Source organism: Desmodus rotundus, chromosome 12, assembly GCF_022682495.2.
Source record: "Desmodus rotundus isolate HL8 chromosome 12, HLdesRot8A.1, whole genome shotgun sequence".
Lineage (NCBI taxonomy): Eukaryota > Metazoa > Chordata > Mammalia > Chiroptera > Phyllostomidae > Desmodus > Desmodus rotundus.
This window is the reverse complement of record NC_071398.1, coordinates 65,994,459-66,012,155: the sequence shown is the minus strand read 5'-3', so window position 1 is coordinate 66,012,155 and position 17,697 is coordinate 65,994,459. Positions and strand designations below refer to the sequence as shown.

The 17,697-nt window shown below is 47.8% G+C and overlaps 1 long non-coding RNA gene and 1 pseudogene across 1 annotated transcript in view; one reads left to right on the top strand and one right to left on the bottom strand.

The window, feature by feature from the left end:
• LOC139440387 (uncharacterized) overlaps positions 1–17,697 on the bottom strand; it is a 40,580-nt gene that overhangs the window by 20,626 nt on the left and 2,257 nt on the right. The gene's annotated exons all lie outside the window — the stretch shown is intronic.
• On the top strand, positions 8,323–8,753 carry LOC112313994 (large ribosomal subunit protein uL29 pseudogene; annotated as a pseudogene).

Sequence of the window (17,697 nt, the reverse complement as noted above, 5' to 3'; positions counted from 1 at the left end):
GTAAGCAAGCAGAAACTTGGTTTCTTTAATACGACCTTTTCTCCTTCTTTCCTTTCGGAGAGAGGCTGGCCTTGTCCAGACTACGAGCATCCTGACTTACCTGCTTCCCCTTCCTTTTCTTGTCTCCTCCGTTAATCATTAAGCCCTCGGGAAGATGAGGTTCTGGATGGTATCAAATGATCTTAGGAACACAGGCTAGGGTCTGTTCACCACAGAGCGAGAGTTTCAGTCAAACTAGAGATAACATCTAGGCCTTAGTTGTGTTTCAGCTCCAGAACAACCCCGCTGCCCACACCCCTGAAAAACCGGGTGAAGTGATGCCATGGCTGATGTCAGGACCAGCTGCAAAGATCAACCACATCCTACCCTCCCGCTGACCAATCACTGGAGGCCACAGTCCTCACCATGACCCTAATACCCTTGTCCCCTACAAAACCCATCCCCTAGAAGCTGGCAGGGAGCCAGGTCTTGAAGCACACCAGCTTACCTGTGCCAGGCTTAGCATCATTTCCTGAAATAATAAAATCTTACATTCTTGGCTGCAAACTCCTGTTCGAGTTTGACTGGGTTTTGATGCATGCAGGCAAATGAACGCCTTTAGCCTAGTAACAGTGACTTTAGGAAAAGTGGCAGGAATTAGCGGAGTGATTTAGACAGCAGACAGGTACTAGCTCAATAACAACTGTATGGATTCAAATGAAATTGAGATGCTTGAACCATATGAGACCGGTATGAAGCATGAGGGGGATCAAAGTTTGCCACACCAAAATATGCCTTTTGGTATATTATTTTAAATGGCTATTTTTAAGAAACAAAAGACTCAGAACCTTTGGCCCTCCCCCTTACCTCCCTGAAGGAATTCAGATAGAAAAACCTGCTTAAGGAAAAGAGCTATTCATCTCAGCAATTCACCTTAGCATAATCACCTTGGCTATATGAACTAAGTAAGAGTGGCAGGCAGGGAAATATCTAGGGAAGCCTGTTTGGTAGACTCCCCTCTGTGTCCCATTGTTTCTGGTGGCCCGGCAAGAATTGGTTCACCACATGTTTGGTCTTTTTCATCTACCTGTGAATTGCCTTCCTCCCCTTTGAAGTCCAAACAACCACACCTCTCTCCAATGGCATATAAGCATCAACTGCCCAATCTGTCCTCAGGGTCCCACATTCTTACAGAACCCCCATTACCTGCATACGTAATAAGGTTGCTTACGAGTTCTCCTGTTAAGCTGTCTCATGTCAGTTTAATTCAAGGCCATCCAGAACTAAGAGGGGAAAGGGGAAATTCTTCCCTCCCCACACTGGAGACTAAGGAAAAGAGGATTTCAGGATCTTATCTGTCTTATCTGTATTCCTAATGCCTGGAACCATGATGGCGCACAGTAAGCTCACAGCAAATATTTCCTGGGTGAATTATTGAAAGACTCAGTGCTGCAAAATAGCTAAGAAGTCGAGGAGTGGGAAAAGCCATTCGATGGTACAATTAAGAGGTTGCTGGGAGGTGAGGTGGAGGGTGGTGTTATCACCCAAGTCAGGGACTTAAAGGAAGTTGTGTTTCTGTGCCAGAAGACAATAGGGTGCAGAGGCAATGGGGAAGGTCAGAAGAATGGATTTTAGTGTGGCTGCGCTGATACAGACAACATAAGGGAGGAGCTGGTGTCCAGGGTGGTACTGAGACAATTGAATAAGGGCTGACACCTAAAAGAAGCACCATAATTATGTGCTAAATTATTCTTTTTGGATCTCTTACAGGGATGTGTGTGTGAGTATGTATGTGTAGATAAGTGTTTGTGCTTCCACATTTGTGGGGGCTTGGGTCCATGAAAGGAGTATCTATTAAAAAGAAATACTGTTTATATCTACCGGGATATATATTTGTGTGAGCGAATTGTAGTCACTTGAACTTTTTGCCTCTCTTCTTTCTTCTCTCCTTCCCTCCTTTCTTCCATTGTTTGCCACCCATTTTTAAAGATCTTGACTCAATAGGCTAAGATACTCCCCTGTAACAAGGTTCTCATTTAGATATCCTAGCAATCAAAGAGGGAAAAGGGAATTCTGACCAATGCCACACCTGACAAAGGCCCAGGGACAAATGGGGGTGGGTGTTGTTTTCAAGCTAAATGGGTGAGGAATCTACTTTTCAATGGATGTGCTGGCAGACTGCCCTTCTTGGAAGGGTGTTTCGAAGCAAAGGTAAACTTGGGTTCCTTCCATTTGTGTCCCCTTTAAACTATTTCGGTCAGAAAATGTGGTCTCAAAAGGCTTTCCCCAACCCAATCGATAGCCTCCAATATCACTTAATGGACAGAATCCTAAAGAAGCAGTTCAATATCTATAACATTTAATCTTTTTCAGAGTGGCCCACCACATTAGCTTTAAGTGTCTCATAAAACAAGGCCACGTCCCAAGTCTGTGTTGCCGTAACATCACCTTTAAATAAAACATCAAAAAGACTTTTTGTCTTGACATAAAACTATCTTCCTGCCCCTATTTTAATACAATTTCCTGAATTCCAGTACATGTCATACCTAATGGAGCAATAATTTTTAATTCATCCATCTGCCCAGTCTGTGAAGATTTACATCATCACAAAAACACCATGCCAGAGCAGTGACTCACCTGTGTCGATGACCTCAAATCAACGAGCCAAGACCCTCCCTTGGAAATGAGTTCTAATTTAAATACCCTGGCAATCACGAGAGGCATGTTTACATTTAGTTTGGAAAGTGCCCAGTGTCTAAGTCAGCAGTGCTGGGCTATGGACACTCCCCCTTGGGGGTGTTTGGAAATGTGTGGGGTTGGGGGGGGTGCCTTTTTGGTTGCCGCAGTGACTAGGAGATGCTTCTGGCACCAGTCACATCAAATCTCTGAAAGCCACCCACCGGGTAGTTTCAGGTCCACATGGATTTGTTCCCTTTTCCCACAACCTTCTGTCCCCTGTGTCAATTGTGTATGTGTTTTTATCATAGTTATTATTGTTGTTATTATGGTAATATACACATAACATAAAATTTACCATTCTAACGTTTTTAAAGGGTACAATTCAGCAATGCAGCGACATGGAGTACATTCACCGATCGTGGAACCGCTACCACTACTGTGGTAGGCGGTTAGACAGACGTGAGCAGAGCAAGGATGAGGGAGCAGGTTTAGAAGGTCACCAGGGCAGAAAGCCATGGCTGCCTAGCAAAGGGCAAAACTGGCTGAGCAGGACCCAGGCTGACCTTTCCTCCCCCAGCACATCACTGGGCACACAGTTTAGACCCCCGACCTTTCATATCCTGGTCACGCAGCTCGGACCCTCCCCTGACCTTTCCTCCCCGGGCACATTGCTGGTCCTGTGGGTTAGACCCCTCAGACAGGGAAAGGACAGGAGGCTGGAGAAGAACCCTGAAGCATCGAGCCCCCAGGACAATGAGGTTCTGACCCGCATCAAATACATCTAGGCCTCAGGTGTGTTTCAGCTCCAAGCCCAGAAAAGCAGCAAAACCAGACAAGGGACGCATGGCTGACATCAGGGCCAGCTGCACTGACGAATGAGCCCCTGCTCGGGCACTGACCAATCAGCAGAGACCACAACTCTGAAAGGACACACTTGGAAAGCTGATAAATATTCTACTGGGCTCCCACTCCGAGACTTCCAGAAAAATACTCTCAAGATAGGGGACCTAGCACCGCAGCTCTCTCTATGGAGCATGCCAGTGCCTTTCCCCATCCCCTTCCTCAAGCTACGTTTTCCTTACCTCTCTCTCTCCTCAGTTCCAAGCACTGTTCTTTGGCCTCTGTACTGTGTTTCCTGAGCCCACTTCTCCTACAGCTTGGAGCGAAAGTCACTTCCGCTACCTCTGTGACTCTCTAAATAAACTTTCTCTCCTAGTTTGCACTTGGCTCTGATTTCTTTCTCAGCCAGAACTCAAGTACCAAGGTTGCTGATCCAACCTTGCCTAGTTCCAGAACATTTTCTTCGCCCCAAAAGGAAACCCTGGAACCATTAAGCAGTTACTCCCCACGTCCACCACCTCCCCAAATCTTCTGGGAATGACTAATCTGCTTTCTGTCTTATGGATTTGTTTATTCTAGATATGTTATAGAGAGAGAACCGTGCACTCTGTGGCCCTTGTGTCTAGCTTCATTCACTTGGCATACTGTTTTCAAGGTTCACCTATGTCGTGGCATATTAGCACATCATTTTATATTATGGATAAATAATATTCCATTGTATGGATATACTTTATTTTGCTTCCCCATTCCTCCATTGATAAACATTTGGGTTGTTTCAACTTTTTTGCTATTGTAAATAGTGCTGCTGTGAATATTTGTGGGCCAAGTTCTTATTTGCACCTGTTTCAGTTTGGGGGGGTATATGCCCAGGAGCGGAATTGCTGCGTCATATGTTCATTTTAAGTTTAGCTTATGTTTAGGAACTGCCAACCAAGTGATCATCTTTTAAGACATCCTTTCTGAAAGTCTTTTTTGACCTGTCCTTTCCCTTCCACCCAAGAGATCCCTCCTTCTATGTATTACCACCCTCTCCAATGTACACATCTCTCCTGGCACCTGTACTTGAACTTAATAACCTTATATTACCTGCCACCTGTTAGTAGGTTGTGAACTCAAGAAAAGAACTCAGGTGTTACTTTTCTTTGTATTGTTTACTGCAATTTGGTGGATTGTAAGCTATCAATAAGTCTTTGCCGGGGAAATGACAGTTCTCGGTGCAGAAAAGACTGTTTCAAAGAGGGTGACTTTTCATTTGGGGAATGAAGAACTGTAGATACTATAAAGTGGTAACCGCTGTTTTTGACTTCGGTGGCTGGGGCTGTGTCAGCACACCCAGGTTGCTAGTATACTTATTTAGGCAGAGAAAGAGTGTGTATATACATGTTTGTTCTGGGTTCAAACTGAACTAGAGCAGTTTGCATTTCTTATCCTGCAGCTTTAAAAAAATGATTTGAGAGAGAGCAAAGACAGGGGAAACAGAGAGAGAGGTCAATTTGCTGTTCCACTTACTTATGTATTCATTGGTTGATCCTTCTTTTTGCTCTGGGGATCAAACCCACTACCTCGGTGTATCAGGGCGATGCTCTGACCAACTGAGCTACCTGGCCAGGGCCTATGCTGCAGCTTTTTTAAAAAATCATTATTGCATTTTGTTTTTTACATTACCTTTTAGTCCCCTTATGCCTGCCTTCCCCCCAGCAATCACCACACTGTTGTCCATGAGTCCCTTTTTCTTTTTCGCTCAATCCCTCCACCCCTCAACCTCCCCCCATTCCCACTGGCTGTCCCTGCAGCTTTTGGACAGTAAGCTACATTTACAAAATCTATTTACCAGCCAAGTGACCTCATCAGTGTGGGAGGAACTTGTCAGAACTTCATCCTCAAATAAGCCTGAGCTGCAGCGCCCCCCCCACTGCTACGGTGATGTCTGAAAATGCACGTTTTATAAACCATAGTTTTGCCTAGAGAGTCTAGAATTGTTGGCAATCTTGCAAAAATCACGGGGTTTTAATTGAATTGCTTTCAAAGAAGCTTTACTTAATGGGTCATAGGACAAAATGTTGAATTAACACAAAGAATTTCCTAATGGAGTGAAAACAAATGGGAGGTGGCTTCCCTTGTGCGCCTCCTGTAATTGGAACCAGCAATCAGTGTCGCATGAGGGCTCCCTAGTGGAGTGATTTTTGTCTCTAAGTCAGCACACAGCATTAAATGCTGAAAAAGGGTTGACTTTCCAAGTGCAGAACTGCTGAGGGTCAAACAAAGAAGTATCAGGCACAACTTTTGCTTGCTAAAAGCTTAAAACCTAGCTAGGGAGGTAAGCCATGGACACATAAAAGATAACTATCAATTTAGGAATACGTGAGAGCTACAGGAGTAGTATAAACAGTTGGTGGTATTGGGGGTGGAGAAGGGGTAAGAAGGGGTGTTACATGAGCAGCCCATGAGCTGTGGAGTGCCCCAGACGGGCAGAGAGGCTGCAGCGTTCCAAAGGCAGAGAAGATGCCTTTCAAGAGCATGCAAAGGTTAAGGGCCATCGAGCAAATGCGTCTAAATGGAGCAGAATATTCGGGTAAGAGAAGACGGGGATACAAGAATGGCGTGCGTAAACTGGGAACCAGATGGAAAAGTGTTGAAAATAAAAATTAGTTTAGACTTTATCTTGCCCAGACTGAAAAACTGGGATTCTGAGTGGGGCCAGTAACACATTGACAGTTATCGTTACGAATACATCATCTAACTAGGTTTATAGACTGGCTTACAGAGCAAAATAATGGAAAAGAGAAATAAGTTCGGAGACTACTGGTGTTACAGAGCAGAGGGAGGGGGTGGTTCCTTCATGATAAATTATTACAGAAAGGATTCCCCCTTTCTGTCTCTGGAGGTTCCTTCCCCCACGCCCACCTGCTAGGTTCGCAATGCCCGCCGCCAGAGGAAAGACGTCTCTCAATGCCAGACACTGGTGAAAAGGAAAGGAATTGTTTATTTAAAAGTTACACAAACTTAGAATAATGACCTAATGTCTTCAATAAGATACTAAAGTCCTCTAGAATACCCACAGATGCACAGTCCTTCCCTCTCCCTGTGCCCAGTCTGGGGTACCGTGTCTCAGGAAAAGAAGTAGAAGTCCGTGATTCAGGCTCCCGGCACCATCAGCTGTGTGGCTGCTGCAATCTCCAGTTAATCCAAAGCCATGTCCATGTGGCACCTTCTCATGGCCCACCAGCAAGAGTCCTCTCTCCCCTTTCTCTATGGCTGCAAAGTCTCTCCTGCTGCCTAAGCCGCGTGGCAAGAAGAAGCACTCCAAAACCACACGGTCCTCTCTACTCTCCTTCAGAACCACGTGGTCCTTTTCCCCACTTCAGAACCACATGGACCTCTATCTATCTACTTGCTTCAGAGCCTCGTGGTTCTCCCTATTTACTTCAGAGCAGCATGATCTACTCCTTTCTCCCCCAAAACATTGTGGCCCTCCTCACTCTTTGAAGCCGCATGGTCTCTTCTTTCTCTATGGCTGCCGGGCCTAGGTTTAAATCCCAGTGCCCATCTTCCTTTGCAGCCCCATTTCCGACTCCTCCTACAGTCAGTTACACCTGCCAGCATCCCTGTATTCTTCCAGCTTTACTGGGCTGCCATAGTAAGTCTGGGCAGGTGTGGCCCCATGGCATGGAGCCAATCATCTCCACGCTCTCACGCAGGCCCTGTAACCAGGGGGAGTTGCTTCCCAGTCCCATCCTGGGTGGAATTTGGTCCCATCCCCCTGGCTCAAAGCAGGGCCACAGCTACTTAACACATCCATGAAACCAGTTAAAGGTTATAGATATGTTAAATGACTGTGCCAGGGGTTAGCTGCAAAGCTGTTGCTACCCAAAACAGCTCTGAATGGCCCTGTTCCATGTGTCCCATTCCCCCTGGCTCAGGCTTGTGGGGGTGAGGACATCCTACATACATTTTTCTAATATGTCCTGGACACCCCGAGTCCTGGACCCCATCACAAATCCCTTCTTGGGGCCCTCCTCTTGGCTGCACCCTGCTTCACTGGGACAGCCCAGCTGAGAACTGAGAGCCTGAACCAGAGCAGTGGCAATGGGGTGTATGAAGGGCGGGGTTAGGAGGTGGATTCACAAATAAAGTTGGGTTTTCTTTAGTTTTAGACAGGCATTATAAAGTGGTGGTTTCTCTGTGTAATTCACTATTTCTACTCCATATTTTCTAGACATTCCTCTGTTGGAAATCAGGACCTCCTTAGCTGATAGAGGGCATCGGGATAGGCTACTCCAAAATACGCCACTTTGGCTTAAGGATTACTTGGAGCAGAAGGCAATTAAGAAACATGCACAGGAGGAACTGTCTGTCCTCCCTCTTACCACCTGAAAGAGGGGCATAAATTTCCCTTTGTAAAGGCATCTCCCTCTCCAGCACCAGAAGCAGAGAACACTTAATCAGGGGAGATGACTCTAATCCTTGAAGACACCCTTAACTTGAGTCTGCATAACAAACCTGAGTGAGCAACCTTTGTTTACCATACATTTCCTGGTCACCCTCCCACAATTTAACGGCCCTAAAAGCCCAAACCGCCCCTGTATTTCCACTGTCTAGTCACTTCTCTGTGATTTTATCACCCTTTGTTAAAGTGGTATATAACCCCCTGGGTCTAACCCCCTCTTTGGATTTTTACTTCTTTTCAGTGAAGCCCCCACATGCATGAAAAATAAAACTTGCTCCTGTTAATCTGTCTTTTGTCAGTTTAATTCACAGTCTCCAGGAACTAAACCTAAGAGGAGAGAGGAAAAGTTTTTCTTTCCCTACAGTGACCATTCAACAATGCCCTCAAGCAACTGGCTGGCACTCAGTAAGGCTGGAGACCTTCCTGGAAAGAAGGAGTAGCTGCAGGAACCGCTGGATGACCTGAAGGTAAAGCTGTCCCGGCTGTGCATCGCCAAAGTGACAGGTGGTGTCTTCCAAGCTCTCCAAGATCCAAGCTGTTTGCAAATCTATTGCCCGTGTTCTCAATGTCCATAACCAGACTCAGAAAGAGAACCTCAGGAAATTCTACAGAGGCAAGAAGCACATGCCCCTGGGTATGAGGCCCAAGAAAACACGTGCCATGTGCCATTGGCTCAACAAACACGTAGAGGAACCTGAAGACCAAGAAGCAGCAGTGGAAGGAGCAGCCAGACCCACTGCAGAAATACTCAGTCAATAAGCACAAACTGGCTGATGTTAAAAAATATACCGCAGTTTGCTGTGTGTAACGCCACCCGCTTTTTTGTATGCATTATACATGGGATTATTATTCTATAATAACCATGGTATGAAATCATTATACCCATGTATAATGCACATCCTTATTTTCCCTCAAATATTTGGGCAAAAAAAAGCACATTATACATGACAAAATACAGTATATATCATTTCTCTTCTTCTTCCTGAGTCACTTTCTCACTCCCTTATTCGTCTGATACGTGTATTTGTTTATTGTCCGTCTCGTCCCAAGAGAATAATGTTGTATCGGGGCAGGGACCTGCTCTTTTTCATCACTCTAACCCCACAACCTGGAATAGTATCTGGTACGCAGTAGGAACTTGGGAAGCAGGCTCTGAGATGGAGTTGGTGTGCATGACTTCTATTAGGGGTGCTCTTGGGACCAATAGCGATAACAGGGAGAGCAGACAGAGAACTTGGGTGGTGAGACAGTCTTAATGAAGGCCTCAGCCAATCTCACAGGAATCCCTGAAGCTGGGAGGGCCCTTCGCAGTTGTATCAAATTGGGGTGGGAAGCCCGTGTAAACTATAGTTCAGTCACTCATGGGGGTTGCCGTAGGAGAGGGGCATGACCTTGAAAGAGGGGTTCTCTTTAGCTAGGCAGCTGTGCAGTGCGCTGGTAGCTGAGCCCTCACTGGACTCCCAGGAGCTGGGGAAACAACTCCTCCTTTTCTGAAGGGAGATCAGGGAGGCCCCTCACAATGCCCACCACAGCACTTAAGAAAGTGGTTGAGAAATGAACTTGCTGACACTGAAGAGCAGAACAGATGGGGTGAGGATTCATGACACGCGACAGAGGAAGGACATGAGACCCAGGTGAGTGAATCCGCCATTCACCTGCTATGTGTGGTGCTCCACGGGATATGATGCTCAGACCACGTAACAGAGAAACCTCCATGGTGCAGAGCAGCGTGGCACAACGAAGCAGTGCCTACAGAGAGAGGAGGGAGGGCCCCTTCTGGCTAGGGGAATGAGGAGCAGGATTGGGGAAGGCCACGTGGGAGAGGCTTCAGAAGCCTTGAAAGAGCGACAAGGTTTTGCTGAGCCGAGCAGGTGGACAGGCAGCTGGCAAGCTAATAGGAATAGATCAAGGGCTCGGATGTAAGAAATCCTGAGCCACAGGGTCGACAGTGCTCTCCCCTCTAAATCCTCCAGCTTCGTTGCTCATGAATCCCTCAGATGCCACACAAGTTAAATCTAAAAGAGGAGAAAGTGTTGCCTCTTTGCCTGCTGAGTCTTTCAGCCTCTGGGGGGCAATTAGTAGGAGTTCTAAGTGACTGGATCTATTTTTAGAACTGTAACGGTCCAATCATCAGAATCATTACACTGCCTATTGTGTTTGAGTGGACTATATAAAGGAAAAACCACACCCGTCTGAAGAGAAACCAGTGGGGCAGGTAGCTGAGGCCCTGGTTGCAAAAAGTTTTGAATCAAATAAATAGGTGTAAAGACCTTCACTAGTGTAACCTTACAGATGAGAAAACTGAGCACAGAAAGATGAAGGGCCCTCCCCAAGGTCACACAACGGACCAGTGTTAGAGGTAAATCCCAACAGTGAACTCACAGTCCCGGGCCCCTTAAATGACCACTGAGATCTTTGGCCAGAGCCCCTCACACGATGCCTGCATTCCCCCTTATTTAATCAACAGCATTAGGAGCCACTGGCCAACCCATTTGCTTAGTCAAGTGGCAGTTCTCACCTAACTGTGACCACTGCAAAGAAGAATGACAGACATGGGCTGCGTTGGCCTGGAGTCCACGTTCCTGCAGTTCATGAATGGCAAGCTGAGAATAGACTATGGGTTGTACTGTTGCGTAAGGAAATGATTCACAAGGCGCTGGCAGCGACCACTGGCCCTGACCACTGGCCCTGGCTCTGACGGAGTAAAGAAAACAAGGTTGTGATTTCAGAGAGCAAAAAAGTCATTTGAAACCATGGTTTCAGCTTGAGATTCCAACGTGGCCTTGTGTTTTCCCGACAGCTAACCAATTTGTTTGCATAACCTAATCACAACCTGAACAGCCACTTCCTCATATGGCTCTAAAATGGCCTTCCCTCCCCCTCCTTATACTATAAATGGATCCACTTTTCTTACGTAACTAGATCCCTTTGTTCCACGGCAACCTCAGTCTTTAGGTTGGAATGCATGGGATATCTTGTGACCAGACCAGGGACAAAGATGGGACTGGGTGCCAACACTGGTCACAGCAGCATTTGACCCCCTGGAGTCAGAAACTTGATGGGAAATGATGTGATTAGAAAGAGACAACAAGCCCACATATGAAGCTGTACAAGTCTGATCACAGGTCTTAATACACTTAAAAGCAGGTAGAGGAAATAAGAGAGGAAGGCCCAAAACTCTGGCAATAAATGTGAAAGTCAGCTGGTGGTTGGTGGCCTCACTCATAGGTCTGCTGGTTGACTAGCTGTCAGTAGAGGTCATGGAGGTTACTAACCTCCCGTGGGACAGAGAAGTATAATCCTCCTCTGAGGAGGAACAACAAATATTTGGTTCCAACTGTTCAATCTTCCATCATTGTCCTTTCTGTTCATGTGCAGCTCTGGGAAAGGACACATGTGGAGCCTAGAGCAGGCTGGGACCTCACCTCACCAGGCAGGCCTGCAACATCATCCCTGGAGCCAAAACAGCACCACACCCAGCCTTTCTCCCCAAACCTTGCATGCATTCTGCTCAGAGCAGAAGGCGCGTGTGTAGTCTGGAGTAGCAGGGTATAGAAAGGAAGGAACAATGGGCCTTATCTACAGGCTGTTATGGGTTGGATTGTGTCTTCCCAAAAAGACATATTGTAGCTCTAGCCCCCTAGTACCTCAGAATGTTACCTGACTTGGAGACAGGGTCTTTACAGAGGTAATTAAGTAAAAATGAGGCCATTAGGATGAGCTGTGATCCAATATGATTAGTATTCTTATAAAAAGGGGAAATTTGAAGTCAAACACATTCACAGGGAGGATGATAAGAAACACAGGAAAAGACAGCCATCTATGAGCCAATGAGGGGGGCGTGGGACAGACCCTTCCCTCACAGCCCTCAAAAGAAACTAACCCTGCCGACACTTTGATGCCTGACTTCCAGCCTCCAGAACTGTGAGACAGCAAATGCCTGTTGCCTGAGCCACCCAGCCTGTGGTACTTTGTTAGGGCCGTGCTTACTTAGCAAACTAACACAGCGAACACCTCCAGTTGCTTACTAGGGACTGTCTGGGTGCTCGTTTGAAAGGGTTTCTAGAGCCACACCAGGCTAGCAGGACAGAGACCCATGATCAACTGGTAAGCTCTTCCACGAATGTGGGGTGCAGAACAGCATTAAATTTAGAGCCAGCCGACCAGATCATGCACCCAGGCTCCAGCACATTGTGACTCTGTGATGGCAGCAGGGGTCACACAAACTTGTGAACTGGCGAACTGATGTCCGGGTCTGCCAGGAGTCCATGCCTGAGGGCCTCGGCGAAGGATGCGGGAAGGGGAATGGAGAGCAAGGACGGAGAGCAGAATGCAGAGCTGGCGATGAGGCAGCCAGCCCCTCCCGAAGAACAGAGCACTAGCAATGGCTAAAGGAATGTCCAAGTCTCGAACAAAATGACATCTCCTTAATATTTAACTAGAGGTCAACCTCCCTTTCAATTAGCCTTTTTGAAGTTTGCTGCATTAAGACCACTGGTCTGCTTTTCCCAGCTCTGCTGAATATTATGAGATTTCTCCACCTCTAGCAGAGTATCATAAGATTCCAAAGCCTTGCTAACTACAAGGCGTTTCCCAGGGCAGGTCTCAGAGTGCGTTAGTGTATAGACAAAGCCTGAAATATTGACGAAAAGGTGCGGAGGTGTGGGTGTGGTAGTTGCTTTTGGCAAGGGAGGGCCTCTCTTTATTTCCTTCCTGCTGGCAGATTCAACAACAAACTCTTTCGTTATAAACTCTGAGGCGTTAGTGTGTGTGCATGCATACACGTGTGTGTATGTGTGTGTGTGTAAATGTTTTAGCATGCTGGGTGCCCCACAGAACACCATTCTAATTTGGAAGCAGGACGGCACTTCTGCTGCAGGTATCAAGGTAAACTTAGCAGGCTCCGCACAGTAGTAGTAATGGTGAGATGCCATCTGAAGTGACTTCAGAGGCAGTGACCTTCAGCGGGAAACTCAGAGCAGAGTGAAATGAAAAGACAGCGTATCTATTGTCTATGTAACCAACATCCCAAAACTAGTGGCTCAAAACAACAATGATTTCATTTGTCCATGATTATGTGGGTCCGTAATTTGGGCTGGGCTCAGCAGGGTGATTCTTCCATCCACCCGTGGTCATTCAGGTGGCTGCAGCCAGCTGTCAGGTGGCGAGGGCCTGGCTGATGCAGGGGACTTCAGCTGGGATGACCCATCTCCGCCCCATGGGCTTTATCACAAGGTGGTGGGAGAGACCCAGCAGCCAGGGAGGTCTAGCCCAAACACACAAGCACTTTACAGGCCTCTGTTTATGTCCCCCTTGCTGATGTCCCAAGGCTAAGCCCAGAGTCAGTGTGGGAGGGGACTGCACAAAGGCTTACACACACAAAGGCGTGATTGTTTGGGGGCCTTCAGTGTGAGAATCTCCCACAGTTTGCCTTTCTGAGAACCTCTGTAACCTGTCCTGAGACTCTCAGAGGTAAAATTTGCGAACAGCTGAAGGGCTACCTTCGGAGGCAGGTTCAAGAGCTACTGAAGTCTTTGTTACTTCCATTACTATGATCCCACCTGTACACACAGCCAAGTAGGCCTGAGGAAACTCACATTATTAACCTTGAACAAATGCCTTGAACTCTGAGACTCAGTTTCCCGGGGGGTTATGGTAAGGATCACGTGAGCTCCCCCGGCCGTCAGTGAAAAGCACAAGGCTGCACACATGAACAGATGCTCCTCCGTCAGCCAGGAGAAGCCGCGAGGGAAGCCTGACGCTGCTGCCCAGGGAACTGTACAGATAGTGGACGGGAACAGACAGCTCCGGGCGAGTGGGCTGTTTAACTCTGTTTTTTATACAGAAGTTCATTGCTTTTATTTATTTATTATTTATTTATTATTTTAAAAATCCTTACACAAGGATATATTTTTATTGATTTTTGAGAGAAAGAAAGGGAGAGAGAGAGAAACATCGATGGCAGAGAGAAATATTGGTCGGCTGCCTCCTGTATGTGCCCCGACCAGGGATCGAACCCACACCTAGGTAAGTGCCCTGACGGGAGGTTGAAGCTGCAGCCTTGTTGGTGTTGGGGATGATGCTCCAACCAGCTGAGCCACGTGGCTAGTGCAGTTTAAACCATTTTTTAAAAAATTCACAAGATCTTTTGGTTCCAGATAGCATTAAGTTAGCCTTGGTCTCTGTTTCTCTCTCTCCCCCCAAGACCAGCAAAGAGAAAACAGATTTTGTATTTGTTTCACACAGCTGCTTTACCTTTTGTTCTAACCCTAAATGGTTTCTCTATCTCATATGCAACCTGTTCTCTCTTGCTTCTAATAGCCTCAACCACTTTAAGACATCTCATCTTACGAGTATTTAATGGATTACACTCCGGATGGATCCCAGCTCCCCCATCCATCAAATGTTACCAAGTCATTTTTATGTATCTGGCGTGGCGCTAGGGCCTGGCGACGCAAAGATGAATGAGGCATAGTTTTTATCCTCTAGGAACTCATAGACTAGTGATGAGATAGATGCACAAACAGGAAATGGTACTATTATCGGGTGCTATGAAAGAAAAATGTGCACCTCTTCAACAGCCATGTTAATGATCCCTTACTCTGTGCATGCCTTATGCTGGTGCGAAATACAAAAATGAATAAAATGTCTTTCTATTTTTTTAAATTAATCCTCATCCAAGGATATGTTTACCAATATTTAGAGAGAGTGGAAGGGAGAGAGAGAGAGAGAATCAATGTGAGAGAGAAACATCAGTCACCTGCCTCCCACCTGTGCCCTGACTGGGGATCAAACCAACAACCTTGGTGTGTGCCCTGACCGAGAATCGAACCAGCAACCTTTCGGTGGTGGATGACACGGCTCTCCAACCAAGTGAGCCACCTGGCCAGGGCAAAATGTCTACTTTTAAGGAGTCTCTAGAGAAAAAGGTGAGCAAGTCAGCAATCACAACTTAGGACACAGAAGTAGGCATGAGGTTCACATGGGGGCCGAGAGTATAGCTCCTATTACATTGAAGTGGTGGTGGAAAGTTTCCCACAGAATGTATATAAAACACGAGAAAGGTGAGCGATAGTTTCAGGCAGAGAAACATGTACAAAGGCACAGTGGCTTGGGAGAGCGTGAGGTTTTCGAGAAACCCCTATACAAAGCAGCTCAGCAGGCCTGGTGCACAAGTGAGGGGGCAAGCGAAAGCACAATCTGGAGCAGCAGGCCGAGGCCAGACCGCAGGCGCTGGAGAACCAGGGTTGCTGTAACCTGGGAAGTGGTCTGATTGGATCTGCATTTCAGAAAGATCACTCCAGCAGCAGTGGGGGGACTGGCACACATAGGGGCACACTGGGAGCAGGACAATGAGGTAGGAGGCTGTTTGATAGTTCTCTTCAAATGGGAAACAATGAGCGATCGAATTTAGGTGATATTATTGGGGACAGAGAGAAAGAGGTAGCCTTGGAAGGCATAGAGGGGTGAACTGTGTCCTCCTCTGAAAAAAATGTTATGTCGAAGTCCCAACCCCAGTACTTCAGAATGTGACTGTGTTTGGAGACAGAGTCCTTTAAGAGGTGACTGTGTTAGAGGTCAGTAGGGTGGGCTCTGATCCCTAGGACTGCTTTGCTTATGAGACTCGGACTCAGAGACATGCAGAAGGAAGACCATGTGACAACACCAGGAGAAGGTGACCGTCTACAAGCCAAGGAGAGAGCCCTCCGAAGAAACTGACCCTGCTGATGCTGTGATCTTGGACTTCCAGCCTCCAGAATTGTGAGGAAATAAGTTTCTGTCACTTAAGACACCAAGTCTGTGGCACTCTGTTATGGGAACCAGAGCAAACTAATACAAGGAGGATGAATCAGGAGGCTTGGGGAGCATGGGGAGGAGAGAGTAGGGGGTGACGTTCAGGTTTCTGACTTGGGCAATCTGGCATGGGATGCAGCCGTTTTCCAAGAGGGTTAGCCCAGGGAGAGCGGGGGGTCACACATGAAAGATGCTGTGTTCCAACTCGGACATGTCCAGTTCTGGGTCCCTGTAGGACCACAAGTGGAGATGACCACTAAGCAGCTGGATGCGCCAGGTGGGGCTTGGTCAGGAGGAATGGCCTGGGGATATCGAGATCTTCAGACACAGGGCCAGCTGAAGCAGAGGAGTGGGCACAGTCACTGGGGACCTCGGCGCTGTGAGAAGGCGGAGGGCTGGACCACAGAGGGCGCCGTCACTTGGAGAGGCGGAAGAAGGCTCCCGGCACAGGGCACAGGGGAAGCAGTGGGCGTTTTCCAGAGAAGAAAGTGTCAAGACAGGCTCTCGGGGAGGAAGGGGACTGGATGAAAGATGGCGAAGGGATTAACTAAAGAACATTTATGCACAACCCCTGGACCGAGACAAGGATTCGAGGATTGATTTAGGGAGGGGAGAGGGTGGGGCTGGGGGAAGGTGGGGAAAGGGAGAAAAAGCCAGAACTGTAATTGCATAGACAATAAAAAGAGAAGAACAAAAAGAGAGGTTCTCAAAACCTGGAGAGATCAATGTTTCAAAGCCTCTTTTCTCTCTCTCCCTCCCACCCCCCCACACACGTTTTTGTTATTCTACCATTTTGCAGTGTTGGCTGTTCCTTTGCAATGAATTTTCCCATTACTTATGTACACTGATCTTCAGATTTCGTGGTCAGAACCAGAGCAATGTCCCTTTCCTTCTCCGGAGGGAGCTCCATGTCCCTGCCTGATAGCACCTGCCCTCCCGGTGGGCGGGCTCCTCCAGCCATCCTCCTGCCAGAAGCTGCCCGTTGGTCACTTTGCCACTCACTCAGGGGCATCTCCACGGGTTGTCTTGTTTATCCCCCAGGGCTCCCCCTAGCCCATCCCTGATGATGATGGACAAATGGAGCTCAGTGACTCTGCTCTGGGTGGCTCAGGAGGGGCTGCTCTGTTTACGGCGCATTGAGGACCTGGGCGGAAACTGTCTGTAGGCTGGGGCCGCCCTGTACAGAAACTACTGAAATCACTGCTCTCCCTACCCCGGCCACCCAGCCTGGGGAGGACCCAGTTAGCACGGGTGCTTTGTAGGTTCCAGGCGCCACCCCTTTACCTACTCTGGGGAAAGGGAAGGCACATGGACCTCTGTCATCTACTCCTGTCCAACTCAGGAAGAGATGCCGCGAAGAAAGGTGCTTTGCCCAGAGTCACGCGAGGAATGAAGAGCCCAGGACTCGGACCTGGCTCTGGCTGACTAAAGATCCTGCCGGTGTTGCATCACCCTGTCCTCTGCTGTCTTCTCCCAGCACCCAGCCCTCCCCTCATGTCCTTTCCCAGCTGTGCACAGGCTGACTCCAGCAGCGCGTGCGCCAACACTGCACTCATCCCACTTTAGTCCTTTACCCTGAAATAAGCGGTCATTCAGCCGGCACCCTGTCAACCAGTCAGCCCATCAGTGGGGGTTCACTATCCAGGGTCCTCCTCCTCCTCCGGGCTATGGAGGGGATGTGGGAAACAATTCGAAGAGAGTGAGCTTTACACCTTAAGAATGTCCTGTCCTGTTGGGAACCCGAACCCGAGCGCTGGGCGAAATGCACAGGTGAGCTTTTCTCTCCAGCCCACTCCCCCAACAGCAATAGCCTATGGAACGCACATTCGGTGTCTTTTTGGAGTCTCAGAATAACTATGAGGTGGTCAGGGCAGGCCCTCTCCCCTGTCCTCTCCCCTGTCACTGAAATGAAACAGAAGAGATGTGCCCACCCAGCTGGGTAGTCTCAGCGCCTGAGG